The 12,138-nt window shown below is 32.0% G+C and overlaps 1 protein-coding gene across 4 annotated transcripts in view; it reads left to right on the forward strand.

The window, feature by feature from the left end:
* KCNT2 (potassium sodium-activated channel subfamily T member 2) overlaps positions 1-12,138 on the forward strand; it is a 399,106-nt gene that overhangs the window by 215,139 nt on the left and 171,829 nt on the right. The window lies entirely within an intron of this gene.

The raw sequence follows: 12,138 nt of genomic DNA on the forward strand, positions 1-12,138 counted from the left end.
TTCTATAAAAGCAAACGCTAATGTTGATTTAAGCAGTAAATTCATGTGCATGTATGTCTTCCCCCCAATCACAAATACCCCATATTTTATATTATATTCTATCTTAAAATTCTAAAGCTTCAGAAGTCATTAAAATGTAATTCATTTTAGCAATGTGTCAGCAAAACGTATTTCCTTCAGAAAATGTGTTTACATATCTTAAAATTCTTACCTATTAGTGTATGACTTTGAAATGAAAAATTGTAAATACTAGGGAATTTTGATGTAATGATAAGAAAATTATGAAATGGTTGCTATTCAGTTTGCTCTAGCCTTCCCCAAATTTATGTCATCATTTTTTTTTCCTAGCAATGTATAGCAAACAATTTAAAGTAATAACTTCCAACTCTGGTTGCACATTAGTAAGTTTTTGGAAGAATTTCTAAAATACTGATCATAGAGATTCTGATTTATACAGTATGATAGGTGCTAGGGCCTCTCTAAGACTATTTCTTAAGTGAAATTTGAAAATAACATTGCCTATTGTATAGAAGGCTTTGGGAAATTAAATGGAAAAATATGTGTAAAGTACTCCATCTACAACCTGTTACCTATATTGTTAGCATTCATCAAATGCCAATTGCTTCTTAAAAAGACCTTTGTAACTAGGCTATCTTATTTGTACTATTATTTAAGAAAAGAAATATTTTTGAAAAATTTTAAATATACATGGTGATGATTTGCTATGACAAAAGTTTTGAATGGCAGTAATGACATTAGCACTAAGTAAAATCTTAAAATGATGACTTTAAATTGGAGTGCCACCACTTAAGACAGGTAGATTAATATTTTGAGCCTTATTTCCTGTCTATTAAAAGGCCACAAGGATTAGGTCTCTGTTTTATTGGGGTTAATAGTAAGGATTTAATAAATAATGTCTGAAACATATTAAGTGTTCTATAAATGGATATTGTATCAAGACCTTAAAACAATATGTATTTTAGAAAAACAATTTGTGATTTTGAATGTATTTTGACAAAAATTCAGAGCAGACTTCAGTTCTTTCTCCCTTCTTTAGCATGCCGTTGGTATGTTTCCACAGAAAGATCAACTTTGCTGAAAAAGTCTACTGCTAAAAAAAAAACCAAAAAACTATTTGCATTAATCTATTTTCTAATACTCATTTTGTCATTAGTTTAATAATACCATCAAAATGAATGAATTATTTACAAATTCTATCCCAACCATTTGTCTCAATATTTCTCACTGTGACACCTGACGAAATTCTTTTTATTAGTGCCTACATTATTTTATGACTGAGATTACAACATTTCAGAGGATCTCTTTTTATATTGTGTAAAGATGAAGGCATCCTAGTTTCATTAAAATGCCACAAAAAGAGTTTGGAGTGCTGTATGAAGCTCTCAAAACAAAATCATATATTTTATGTCTCAGCATGATGTCAAAAATTATGGACTTTTCCATTCAAAAGGCAGTGTATCAAGCTGTCACTTAGTTTGTTTAAGAGATTATTTAAATAATGGTCCTCAAGAAACCATGCTGTATGTGTCTGTGCCCTGTTGCTATGAGATTTTGCAGCTTTTTACCATGAAGAGGTGAAATCTATTTCCCCATCTTTGTATATAGAGTTTGCTTTGTGATTTGCTTTGACCAATATAATGTAACAAAACTTACACTGTGTAACAACAGAGGCTAAGACTTAAAAGGCTGTACTGGTTCTGCTTTTGCTGTTTTGGGAACATTGCTCAGGGACTACATATAAAGAAACCCATTTTAGCCTCTCTAAGAATGAAAAATCACTTGGAAAGTGAGGCTCATCCATACCAGCACCTCACCTGTCCAGCTCCCAACTTACTTACCAGCCAACCCAAGGAATCATGCTGACCCACAGAATTTTGAGAAATAAAATGGTGGTTAAGTCACTGAAGTTTGGAGGTTACTAGTCATGTGGCAGTAGATAACTAATACTGTTGGTGATAAAATAATAATTACTTTAATTTTAAATCATATTTACTTGACAATATTTATTATATTCCTGTCCTTGTACTCTCATATGTATGAAGTAAACAGATTCCAATATTCACAAGATATGAAATGAGACATTTGCATTTCCATTTATTTAAATAGTTCCTTTGGTTTACCCTAAACTGTGGAAATATAATCATGATTATAATTTCTGTTTAAAAAGTAAGCAAAGTTTACTTTCAGCAAATTGTCCTTTTTATAATAAATTTGTCAAAATAACATGATTGAAACTGCAAATTCAGGAGTGAGACATTTCATGGTGATGTAGTTGCTGTACTGTGTACTGACTGCATGACCTCAAGCTTCTTCAAATCTTTAAGCTCGAGTTTTTCAAGTTGTAAAATGGAGATGATATGAGAAGCAACCCCTTCATGTCATTATAATACTAAAAAGGATACTTGGAAGTATCTTTTTAATTTTTAAGCTACCAGTAAGTGATGCCTATTTAAGCAATTGGGATAATTTATATCCTAAGTGCCTATTTGTAATCTTCATGACAAATTTATATTATACTTGTATAGAGGAAAACTAGCTGGGCTTTCCCATAATGTGTTACAAACAGTTTATAAGAGATATTTCAAAAGCATATAATTCTGAGCTTACACACATTTTCTCAGAGAATAGAAAATATAAGATACCTTCTCAACTCATTTAATGGGAATAACATAGCCTTGATACAAAACTCAGTAAGGATAGTTTTGGAAATGACATTTAGAGTCTAACTTAATTGGTTAACAGAGTTGAAAAATCATATAAAATATTTTAGCAAAACAAACAGAGTAATAGATTTATAAAAGAATATATAATCACCAAGTTGAAATTATTCCAGAAATAGATCATTATATTAAAAGAGAATAACCATATCACAATTTTAATGAATGTAGTAAAGTATTTGAGACAGACATCAACATTCATTCACAATTAAAACTTAAAAAATAAATAAATAAATAAAAGCTATTGGAAAGCTAGGACCAAAGAACTTCTTAACCTAAGGCAAGTTATCTTCAAAATAACCAAGAAAAAAATTATATTTAGTAATCACATATTGAAAAGCTGTCATTTAGGTACAAACATAGGTGTCTACTAAAACAACTTTTATTCAGTATTTTTCTGAAAATCATAAAAATGGCAGTGAAGCTGGAAAAAAGTAAAAGATATAAGCATTGGAACACAAGAAATAAAATTGTCATTGTCCACGTAACATCAAATTCTCTACAGGGAAATTGAAAAAGAATTTATTTCTTTCTATTCACGTTTTCCTTAGAGCAACTCATCTATTTATATAATTTGCAAAATTAAAACTCTTCTTCAGTATTCACTATGAGCTTCAGTTTTGAATCCTGAACTGCATGGTCAATATCTCTTATTAGATTTCTAACAGCCCTCTTAAAATTAAGATGTTGAAAAATAGTTATTGATTTTTCTCTGACCTAAAACCTGTTTCTCACCCATTATTCCCAGCACCGTCTGTGTAGAACTCAATCAAAAACCTGTGAGTCATATTTTCCTTCTCTGCATCCAATTCCACATCTTGTCCTATGGGTTATATTACCTAATCCACAGTGGCATCACAACCCTACGCCATTATCATCTCTCACTTAGGCTATTTCAAAAAAGTCCCTTTTCATCTTTTTCCAGGTATTCACAAGTTGTATCTGTAAGCTTACTGCTGCACTTCATGTCCCCCAGAACATTTGCAACAGTGATTGCTGTTTGTGTATCACAGCAGGCAGCTCCATCTTCATACCTCCATTGTCAACCTAAACTCGTTTTATTTTACCAGGACACAATGCCAATACCCTTTCCCCATATCATTATTTTTTAAAGATTCTTTCTTGTGAATAATTTGTGTCACCTTTTATGGTTCAAAAGTCAGATGGTAGTATAGCTTTGGTTATGTCAAATCATTTTTTTTTCCAGTGAGAGACTTTTTTTACCAATATAATATTTTTGTTGGAAGTGGCAATTGGTACTGAAACATATGACAGAGGCAATGGCAGCGTGCCATAGACATGACTAATACAAAAATGTGTTTTTGTAACATCTTGTATTCTCTGTCAAACTCTTGTGGGTGCAGCAATTCTAGTAAAGCTTCTCTAGGGTCAAATATCTGATCTATAATCACCTGGGGAAACCTTATGCCTCCATGTTGTGGAGCCCTTTGTAAATTCCCCTCCTCAGTTGCAAAACCAAGATTAAAGGGCACAATATTATGGGGAAGTTTAGTTATCAGACATGTTTCTGTAGCTCAACATTTAATCAGACTGAAATCAACTTCATATTTTCTTCTCTACTGTGCATTTCCCAATCATTTAATGCACGCACAGACACACACACACATACACACACATGCACACACTCCAAACCATAAAAGAAAAAATATGTACTTTACTAGGAAGATAACTTCTTCATTGAAAAACCTTGAATGAACTTTAAAAATAAACCGTGCTTTCCAATTAATCAATTTCAGCTAAATGAAGTTTGCTGTTTGTCTCCTAGTCAGATGAAGTTACTCAGAAAATCAGTGGGAGGTGAATTACGTTTTAAGAGTAAATTAATAGCTAAATTTAGATAAACACAGTATCTCTATCTTCCTAATAAAGTGTTATGTCGTCTGTGAATATTCAGTTCTCTTAGGTTCCTTATCCAACTTTGTTTCAACTGTTCAGTCCTACAAAAATCTCCCACTTCATTTGAACAGATATGAGAAGAAATAAAAATCAAATTGGCAAATTTTCACCCACAAGTAGGAGTAAAGAATGTAAAAACAAAGGAGTGAATGAAAGTGTGAATTATCTATTTTCCATGCTTCTTTTTTAGTCCAAAGGCTACCCTTGAGATATTTTCCATGCTTTGCTTATGGTATTTCATATATAACAGAATTTGATTGCAATTTGTTCATGAAAAATAGAACCATATCTCAACAGTAAAGTGTTGACTGAATGAAATACTTTGTACTTCGCAATTCAAACCTGCCTAGAAGAATGCATCATGATACTAGAACAGTAGGAGTTAGTTCTTCTAACAATTAAAAAACATTTTTAATTGCAATAAGAAGTTAAAAGTCCAAGCAGAAGTAAATGTGTTTTTAGCAATGTCATAGACAATATTGTTTAAACATGTGTCTTTCATAGAGCTTGATTCCCATTATAAAAATAATAATATTTAAAGTGCACACACATATATGCACATATCTTGGAGAAATGATTTGACCACAAAATGAAGGTTTTCCTCAGCTTAGCCATCATCTATTTTGTACTAAATCACTAGATATTCCAATGCATCACTTTTTCCTACCCAAGAAAGAGAGTGGGAAAATATTTCCAAGCAATATAAATATTGGAAATCATCTTAGCTGTTTCTAAATAACATATGGATGTTCAGGCTTGACTTTCACCAAATGGTAAAGTGTGAGTTTTTCATGCTGAATGATTTCTTCATTTCCCATATAACACCCACATAGACATCATTTTAAACTTCATTTTTACAACCTACTTAAGAACATAATGCTTAGAGTTGTATATTTTCAAAATATAAAACATTAAACCTTTGAAAATTCTCAATTTTTTGGATGGAAACCTTTTCTCTTTGACTTTTTTTATTATTGTGGAGATCATCAGAAACCACTTAACATAAGGCCATGTTCAAACCCAGCACTGTCTGGAGAATCTAACTTTTTATGCCATTCCTCACTATTTTTTACTTTCAAAAAATCAAATTTACACTGTTTAAAACAGTTATACAATTTTTTAAAAAAAGTATTCTCTCCATCTACATTCAAAAACTGTGAACATTTTGCCACTTTTGACTAATCTTCTCTTTGTACGCATACACAAATACACACATATTTTTATTTCAGCAGAGCTCTCTTAAGAATAAGGAAATTCTGCTACATAACAATGCTAAAATTTTTACCCCTAAAATGGTCAATAATAATTTTATGAATCCAGTTTATATGCAAATGTTATCAATTGTCCCTCAGATTTTCCTTAAATCTGTATTTTAAAATTCAGTATTAAATCAAAATTTTATTTTTACTACTTTTTTATTTCTTTTTAAACATTTTTATGAAATAGTTTTAGATTTATGGAAAAGCAGTATAGATAGTACAAAGAGTTCTATATGCCCTCTACATCCCACAGCTTCTCCTAATGTTAATGTGGTATATATAACCATTGTCCATTTAATCAAAACAAGAAATTAACATTGGTATTGATTATTTTTAAGTTAAAATTTAAAAATTTAAATATTGCAAAAGATGTCCAAGCCATCGTTCCTGTTTATTTTCCTTGACATTTGATTAAATTGACACTGGACATTAGGTATTTCAAGCCATTTTCTTGTGGGCCACTTATGACTTTAATTAACTAAAATAATCTTTTTGTTTCTCTCTATTAATGTTTTTTATAGTTGTATATTTTCAATAACCCAATTTCTTCGTTCTGAGTACCAGAGTAAAATAACGCTTATTTTTTTAGAAAGTGCCAGACATATTCTATCATATCCTAGGCCTATGATATTTAGTCTGCCAAGTATTTCCTTGATACAAATGTCTTATGAAAAAGACCAGGTATGCTCTCTTTCACTCTTGAATACTTCTTCAGAGCATTTTCTAGAGTTGTGCTATGATCAATGTGTTGTTCTAGGCACTAGTGACATAATGATGAACTAGATGTAATAAATGTTAATTCCAGTGGCAGCTTTTCTCATTGCCTTTACCTGTCACCTTTTAAAAAAGTCAATGCACTTTTGTATACTTCCCAAGAATACCCCTCACTGCTTATCCTTACTACAAAGAGCTTTAATTGAAGCCTTACAACCCCCCTTTCCTGCCCTTCACAACCTCCATGTATATCAAACCAATGATTCCAGTTATGCTCTAGTCTCACTGTATACGGCTTGATGAATTTAGTCAATCTCATAGACCTACAATAGATAGTTAAGGCTTTCAGGATTTAGTTTCCCCATCCCAGAAGTAATTGGCTTTGCTTTGAAAAGAGTCTCCTAACATTTTTTAAATTTTAATAAAAGAATGAATGAGATCTTAACAGTAGGATGGTCAGCAAGTGGAGATGACAGTTCTTATAATGGGATGTTAAAACTGTCATTGCCTCAAATCACCTTGCCTTGGAACTTCATATTGTGCATATACACACACACAAATGCGTATGCATCCGTGTTTGTACGTGTGATTGTGAATTAAATTTTACTAAGATTTTGTTGGAGAAGTAATGTGAGAATAATGCAAGTATATGGTAAAGACATCACATTTTAACTAGATAAAAAAATAACTCTAGGGGAAATGTTGAGTGCAGTGAGGAGGACAAAAAGAACCTCATAGGAGGGATTATTTAGGAAGCTATTATAGTTGTACAGGTGAGAGATACAGAGAGCTATCATAATGGAAATGGAGAGTGAGAACATATTCATAAAGCGTTTCATATATTTTCTGTGGACTTAAAAGTCAGCTGACTGCAGCAACTAAGGGAGATTGAGAAAATCATTTTATCTTTGCTACTCTCGCTTTTTCATATATGTTCACGTTTAATAGGAATTCTGTTACAGTACTGAACTAATTGATTTATAGTCATTTCAATGTCTATTTAGCACCCGAATATGAGTTTAAGTGCCTTATATGTTCAGTGATTGTACAGTGCTTGACACATAACATCTAATTACTGTACTATAGAGAATATATGATTTATATTATGTGTAATATATGATTTAAAAGATCCACTTAAAAATGTGATGATATAACCTAGTAAAATAAAAAGTATGCCAAAATAAATGAAATAGTTTGCAAGCACACAAGTAATGTTCCATCATGCTATGGAAAAAAAAAAAATTCTAGAGTAGAGAGGGACAGAAAAAGAACACCAGAAATCTAAAAATAAGTTGGTATTCATATGTATTATGAATACTGGGGGAGACAGTAATTTTAGCCATGGTTCAAGTCTTTAGGCACCCAAGTAACCATACATAACATTATATATATACATATATATAATGTTGTTTATATATTATATATATAATGTAGTTTATGTATTATTATTTACACAATCAAGTTAGTTAGCAACATCCATCACCTCACATAGTTCCCTTTTTAATGTGTGTGGTTAGAATATTAAAGGTCTACTTTCAGCACATTTCAAGTATAAAATACAGTATTGTTAACTACATAAGAATTACAGCTTTTTGTGATTGATAAAAATAACTATGCATTTTTATCTAATTTGATACCAAGTATAGCTGGCCAAAGACTTAATATACTTACAGGCGAGGGATTCAGACTCATGCCTTGTGACTCCAAATTCAATGATTCTTTAAATCAAGCACAGGGCAACACTGAATACATTTTCCAACTTCATGTTGCATTTCTGCAAGTTCTGGGGTTACATTTTAGTCTTCATAGAATGCTTGATTCAAAAGTTTCTTTTTTGATTTAATGACAAGAATTTCCTGAGAGTTACAGTAAAAATGATATATAATAGAAGATATACTTGGACCCTGTCATCACTCCTGATGATTCCTGTCTTATTTATACTATTCAGCCCATAAAGTACCCAAATTCAATCTTCTTTCCATTTTGCTTATTCAATCACCCAGTGCTATAAACACTCTCCTTCCACCTCATCAACTCTTCTAATGCAGTGCTATTCAAAGTGTGGTCCAAAGACCTGTTTCATTCCACATACTTTTATCAAGCTACAACAAGATTAATACAGCAATTGAGAGCAGCATTTTAGAAATTTTGCTAGTGATTTGACATTGCCATGACATCCAAATGCATAATTAGTGGACTATCTCTTTGGAAAGCATACAGACTACTAAGCATATAGACTAATTTGGTCTTTCTCAAAATCATAGGTTAATCACATATGGCATGAGCTGCCCGTGTGCTTGCAATGGGTTACAACCCATTCTTTCTTTTTATTTTACAATTAAAAAGAAAAAGGAAACTGGCCCTTCATCACAAATAGCTTGAGAACCATTATTCCATCGCATCATCAGTCTAGTCTTCCTGTGCCTCAGTTCCGTTTCTTCTCTTTTTCTCTCTTTAAGGAGCCTGAACTCTGTAGTCTGCCATTTCAGTCAGCCTCATGTCAGTGTTCTGAATTCCTTTGTTTTTCTTTTTTTTTTCCCATAGCTTTTGATCAAAAATAAACACACATGCAGACAAACAAAATTCCATGTACATTGAACCTTTTTTTTTACTCCTTGACTGGCACTCCTGGAAAAACAATAACACCCAGTGGGTCAGATTTGTGTCATCATAAACTCATGGTCAGGCAGCTCAAAGCGGCCCTTAACGTTGTGGTTTTTTGTTTTTTTCTTTTAATCAAACTATTCTCTTGCTCTTGTAATTACTATTTCGGATCTATCTCATTTTATAATACACAGAGATATGGGAAGCCAATACATGAAAATTTCCTTAAATTTTGCAACTTATTTTCCAAATGTTAATTTATGTTCACTTATTGCTTCCTGCTTTTTCCTATTATAATTGAAGGATTTCCTTTCCATATATTTGCTGAGTGCCTCATTACCTCATACCCTATCAGCAACCTCAGCAATATTTTTCCTTCCTTAATCTTCAGATTTCTTTCTTTGTTAATATATTTCTATAAACATTTCCGTTTCTTCCTACCCCTCCAATTTTATTTTTAAGAAATTCTGCATGCTTTCTTTGCCTTTCAAACAACTTTTCTTAATTATCCTTAAAATATTTGGTTAAACAGTCCGGGCGCAGTGGCTTATGTCTGTAATCCCAGCACTTTGGGAGGCCGAAGCGGGCATATCACGAGGTCAGGAGATCGAGACCATCCTGGCTAACACGGTGAAACCCCGTCTCTACTAAAAATGCAAAAAAAAAAAAAAAAAAAAAAAAAAAAAATTAACGTGTGTGGCGGTGGGCACCTGTAGTCCCAGCTACTCAGGAGGCTGAGGCAGGAGAATGGCGTGAACCGGGGAGGCGGAGCTTGCAGTGAGCCGAGATCGCGTCACTGCACTCCAGTCTGGGCAACAGAGTGTCACTCCGTCTCAAACAAACAAACAAAAAAAATTGGTTAAACATCGTTTCCTTAAGTGATGCTTTTTTCATTCCCTCAAAGCAGGCAAAGTATCCTTATATCCTCTTAACACATATGCATTTATTTTCTTTTTACCATTTATTGCAGTATTTATTTGCTACTAATAAATCTTCCAGAGATCTTCCAAAATATTTTTGAATCAGTTACTCAAATGATTTCAGTTTAGCTACAATATTGTGTTTTGTGGTTGAAAAGGAATGAAACTGATCTCAAGGGCAAACTTGCCTACATTCCCTCAAACTTCACTATTACATGATAGGTGTTTGGGGAGCTCGGTGGTTGTATTTTCTCAGCCATCAGTTCAGTGTAATGGCTGCTCCAGCCATTTGTTCATCTGGTAGCAAGTGGTAATCTTTAAGTGGTTTCTAGAGAAGGCAACACTGCTACATTATGTTACCTATTTTAAGTGCCGGTTAATCAATTTTAGAGTTGTATAGCTTTTGTAGAGTTCTTTGTAGATAGTTTAAATTTAATAAGTAATAAATTTAGCTAAGTTACTTCACTGTTCTGAGTATCTGATTGCTTATCTGAAAACTACTTTACACAATATGTATCATAGAACTTTTGTGAGGTTTAATAATATATATATCACTTAGCATGAAAGCATAAATATTATTTGGTATTATTATTTTATTACTAAAAAGAATCTTCAGTAAGTATCTTTTATACTATCAGAAGCTGATAAAGAATACTCTTGGTTAGAACCTAAACAAATTGGAATTCTGAGGAAAATAATTTTTCAAAAATTATTAAGACTGCTGTGTATTTGTGAAAGGTATAAAAGGAGGTTAATGAAATTAAAACTGTTTTGCACTAGATGGAGGAAATTTGACCCCCCTTTTGAGCATTTAATAGCTTGAAACATCAAAAAAGATTATATTTATTGTACTAAAATAAGTATTGAAGCAATTGGAAAAACAGAAACATGTTTTTACTTGTATTATTGAAACGAAATAAATCTGTTTTACAGAGAATTGCAAATCTCAAATTGGGTTAGATTCTATGCATTTAATAAGCATTCTTATATTTAGATCTGGTAAAACTAAGTGACTTAAAGATTTACTTAAATCTATTCTTAGCCACTTAGTGGTTGAATGCCTCACAATCTTTGAATTGGTAAAGTTTCTGACATGTTCATATGCGCACGCGCACACACACACACACACACACACACACACACACACACACGAGTGGTTATTTTATTGATTAAAGTAACAGGATCAAAATAAAACTCACTTGATTGCAAGATATTATCTATTCTCGTATAAGAAAAAAATACATTTTTTTGTAGCAATAAACCCACTCTTGCTTGTAAACAGAATCTAATAAGCAAAGGATATGGGAAAAATTTTATAATGCAATTTAATCAGTTGGTCTATTTAATAAACTTTTTCCCCATAAAATAAAAATGACTAACATTTAGATTTTAAAATTCACCCTGGTTCATTTTTTCTGTTTAAAAGCCATTTTCCAAAGGATATTTGATTTCCGTAAATTAAAACCCAGCACTAGATTGGTTTACTGCACTTTCCACTATTTACTGTTTTCCAAAGAGCTGTTACCTAGCAACTGCATGGAAGAGGTTTCTAGTACTTTAAATCATATAAGAGCTCAGAATATAAGGTGATGTAGACTTTTAAGAAAATATTCTGACTTGTTTTAATTATCAATTTTATTTTTCATAAGGTAAAAGGGACTTGAAGACAATTTTGATTCTTATCTATCAATAAATTTGCATCACAATTGTAATTTTTTATTTTATAAGCTTTTAAACTGAAAATGACATAAATTAGAATAACAAAGAAGAAATCAAGAATGTCACATAATACTACTATTTTGAAAGTCATATGCTTCTAAAACTCTTTCCCACCTGTTGAGGTAGTTTATATTGACAGTTTGATGCTTATCTTTACACACTATTTTCTGTGCATATCCAGAAACACATACAGGCATACACATGAGCATTCTTGCAGAATTCAGCATTTTTACAAAAGTGAGACCATGTTTTAATTGCATAACAACG

This window comes from Macaca thibetana, chromosome 1 (assembly GCF_024542745.1).
Source record: "Macaca thibetana thibetana isolate TM-01 chromosome 1, ASM2454274v1, whole genome shotgun sequence".
Lineage (NCBI taxonomy): Eukaryota > Metazoa > Chordata > Mammalia > Primates > Cercopithecidae > Macaca > Macaca thibetana.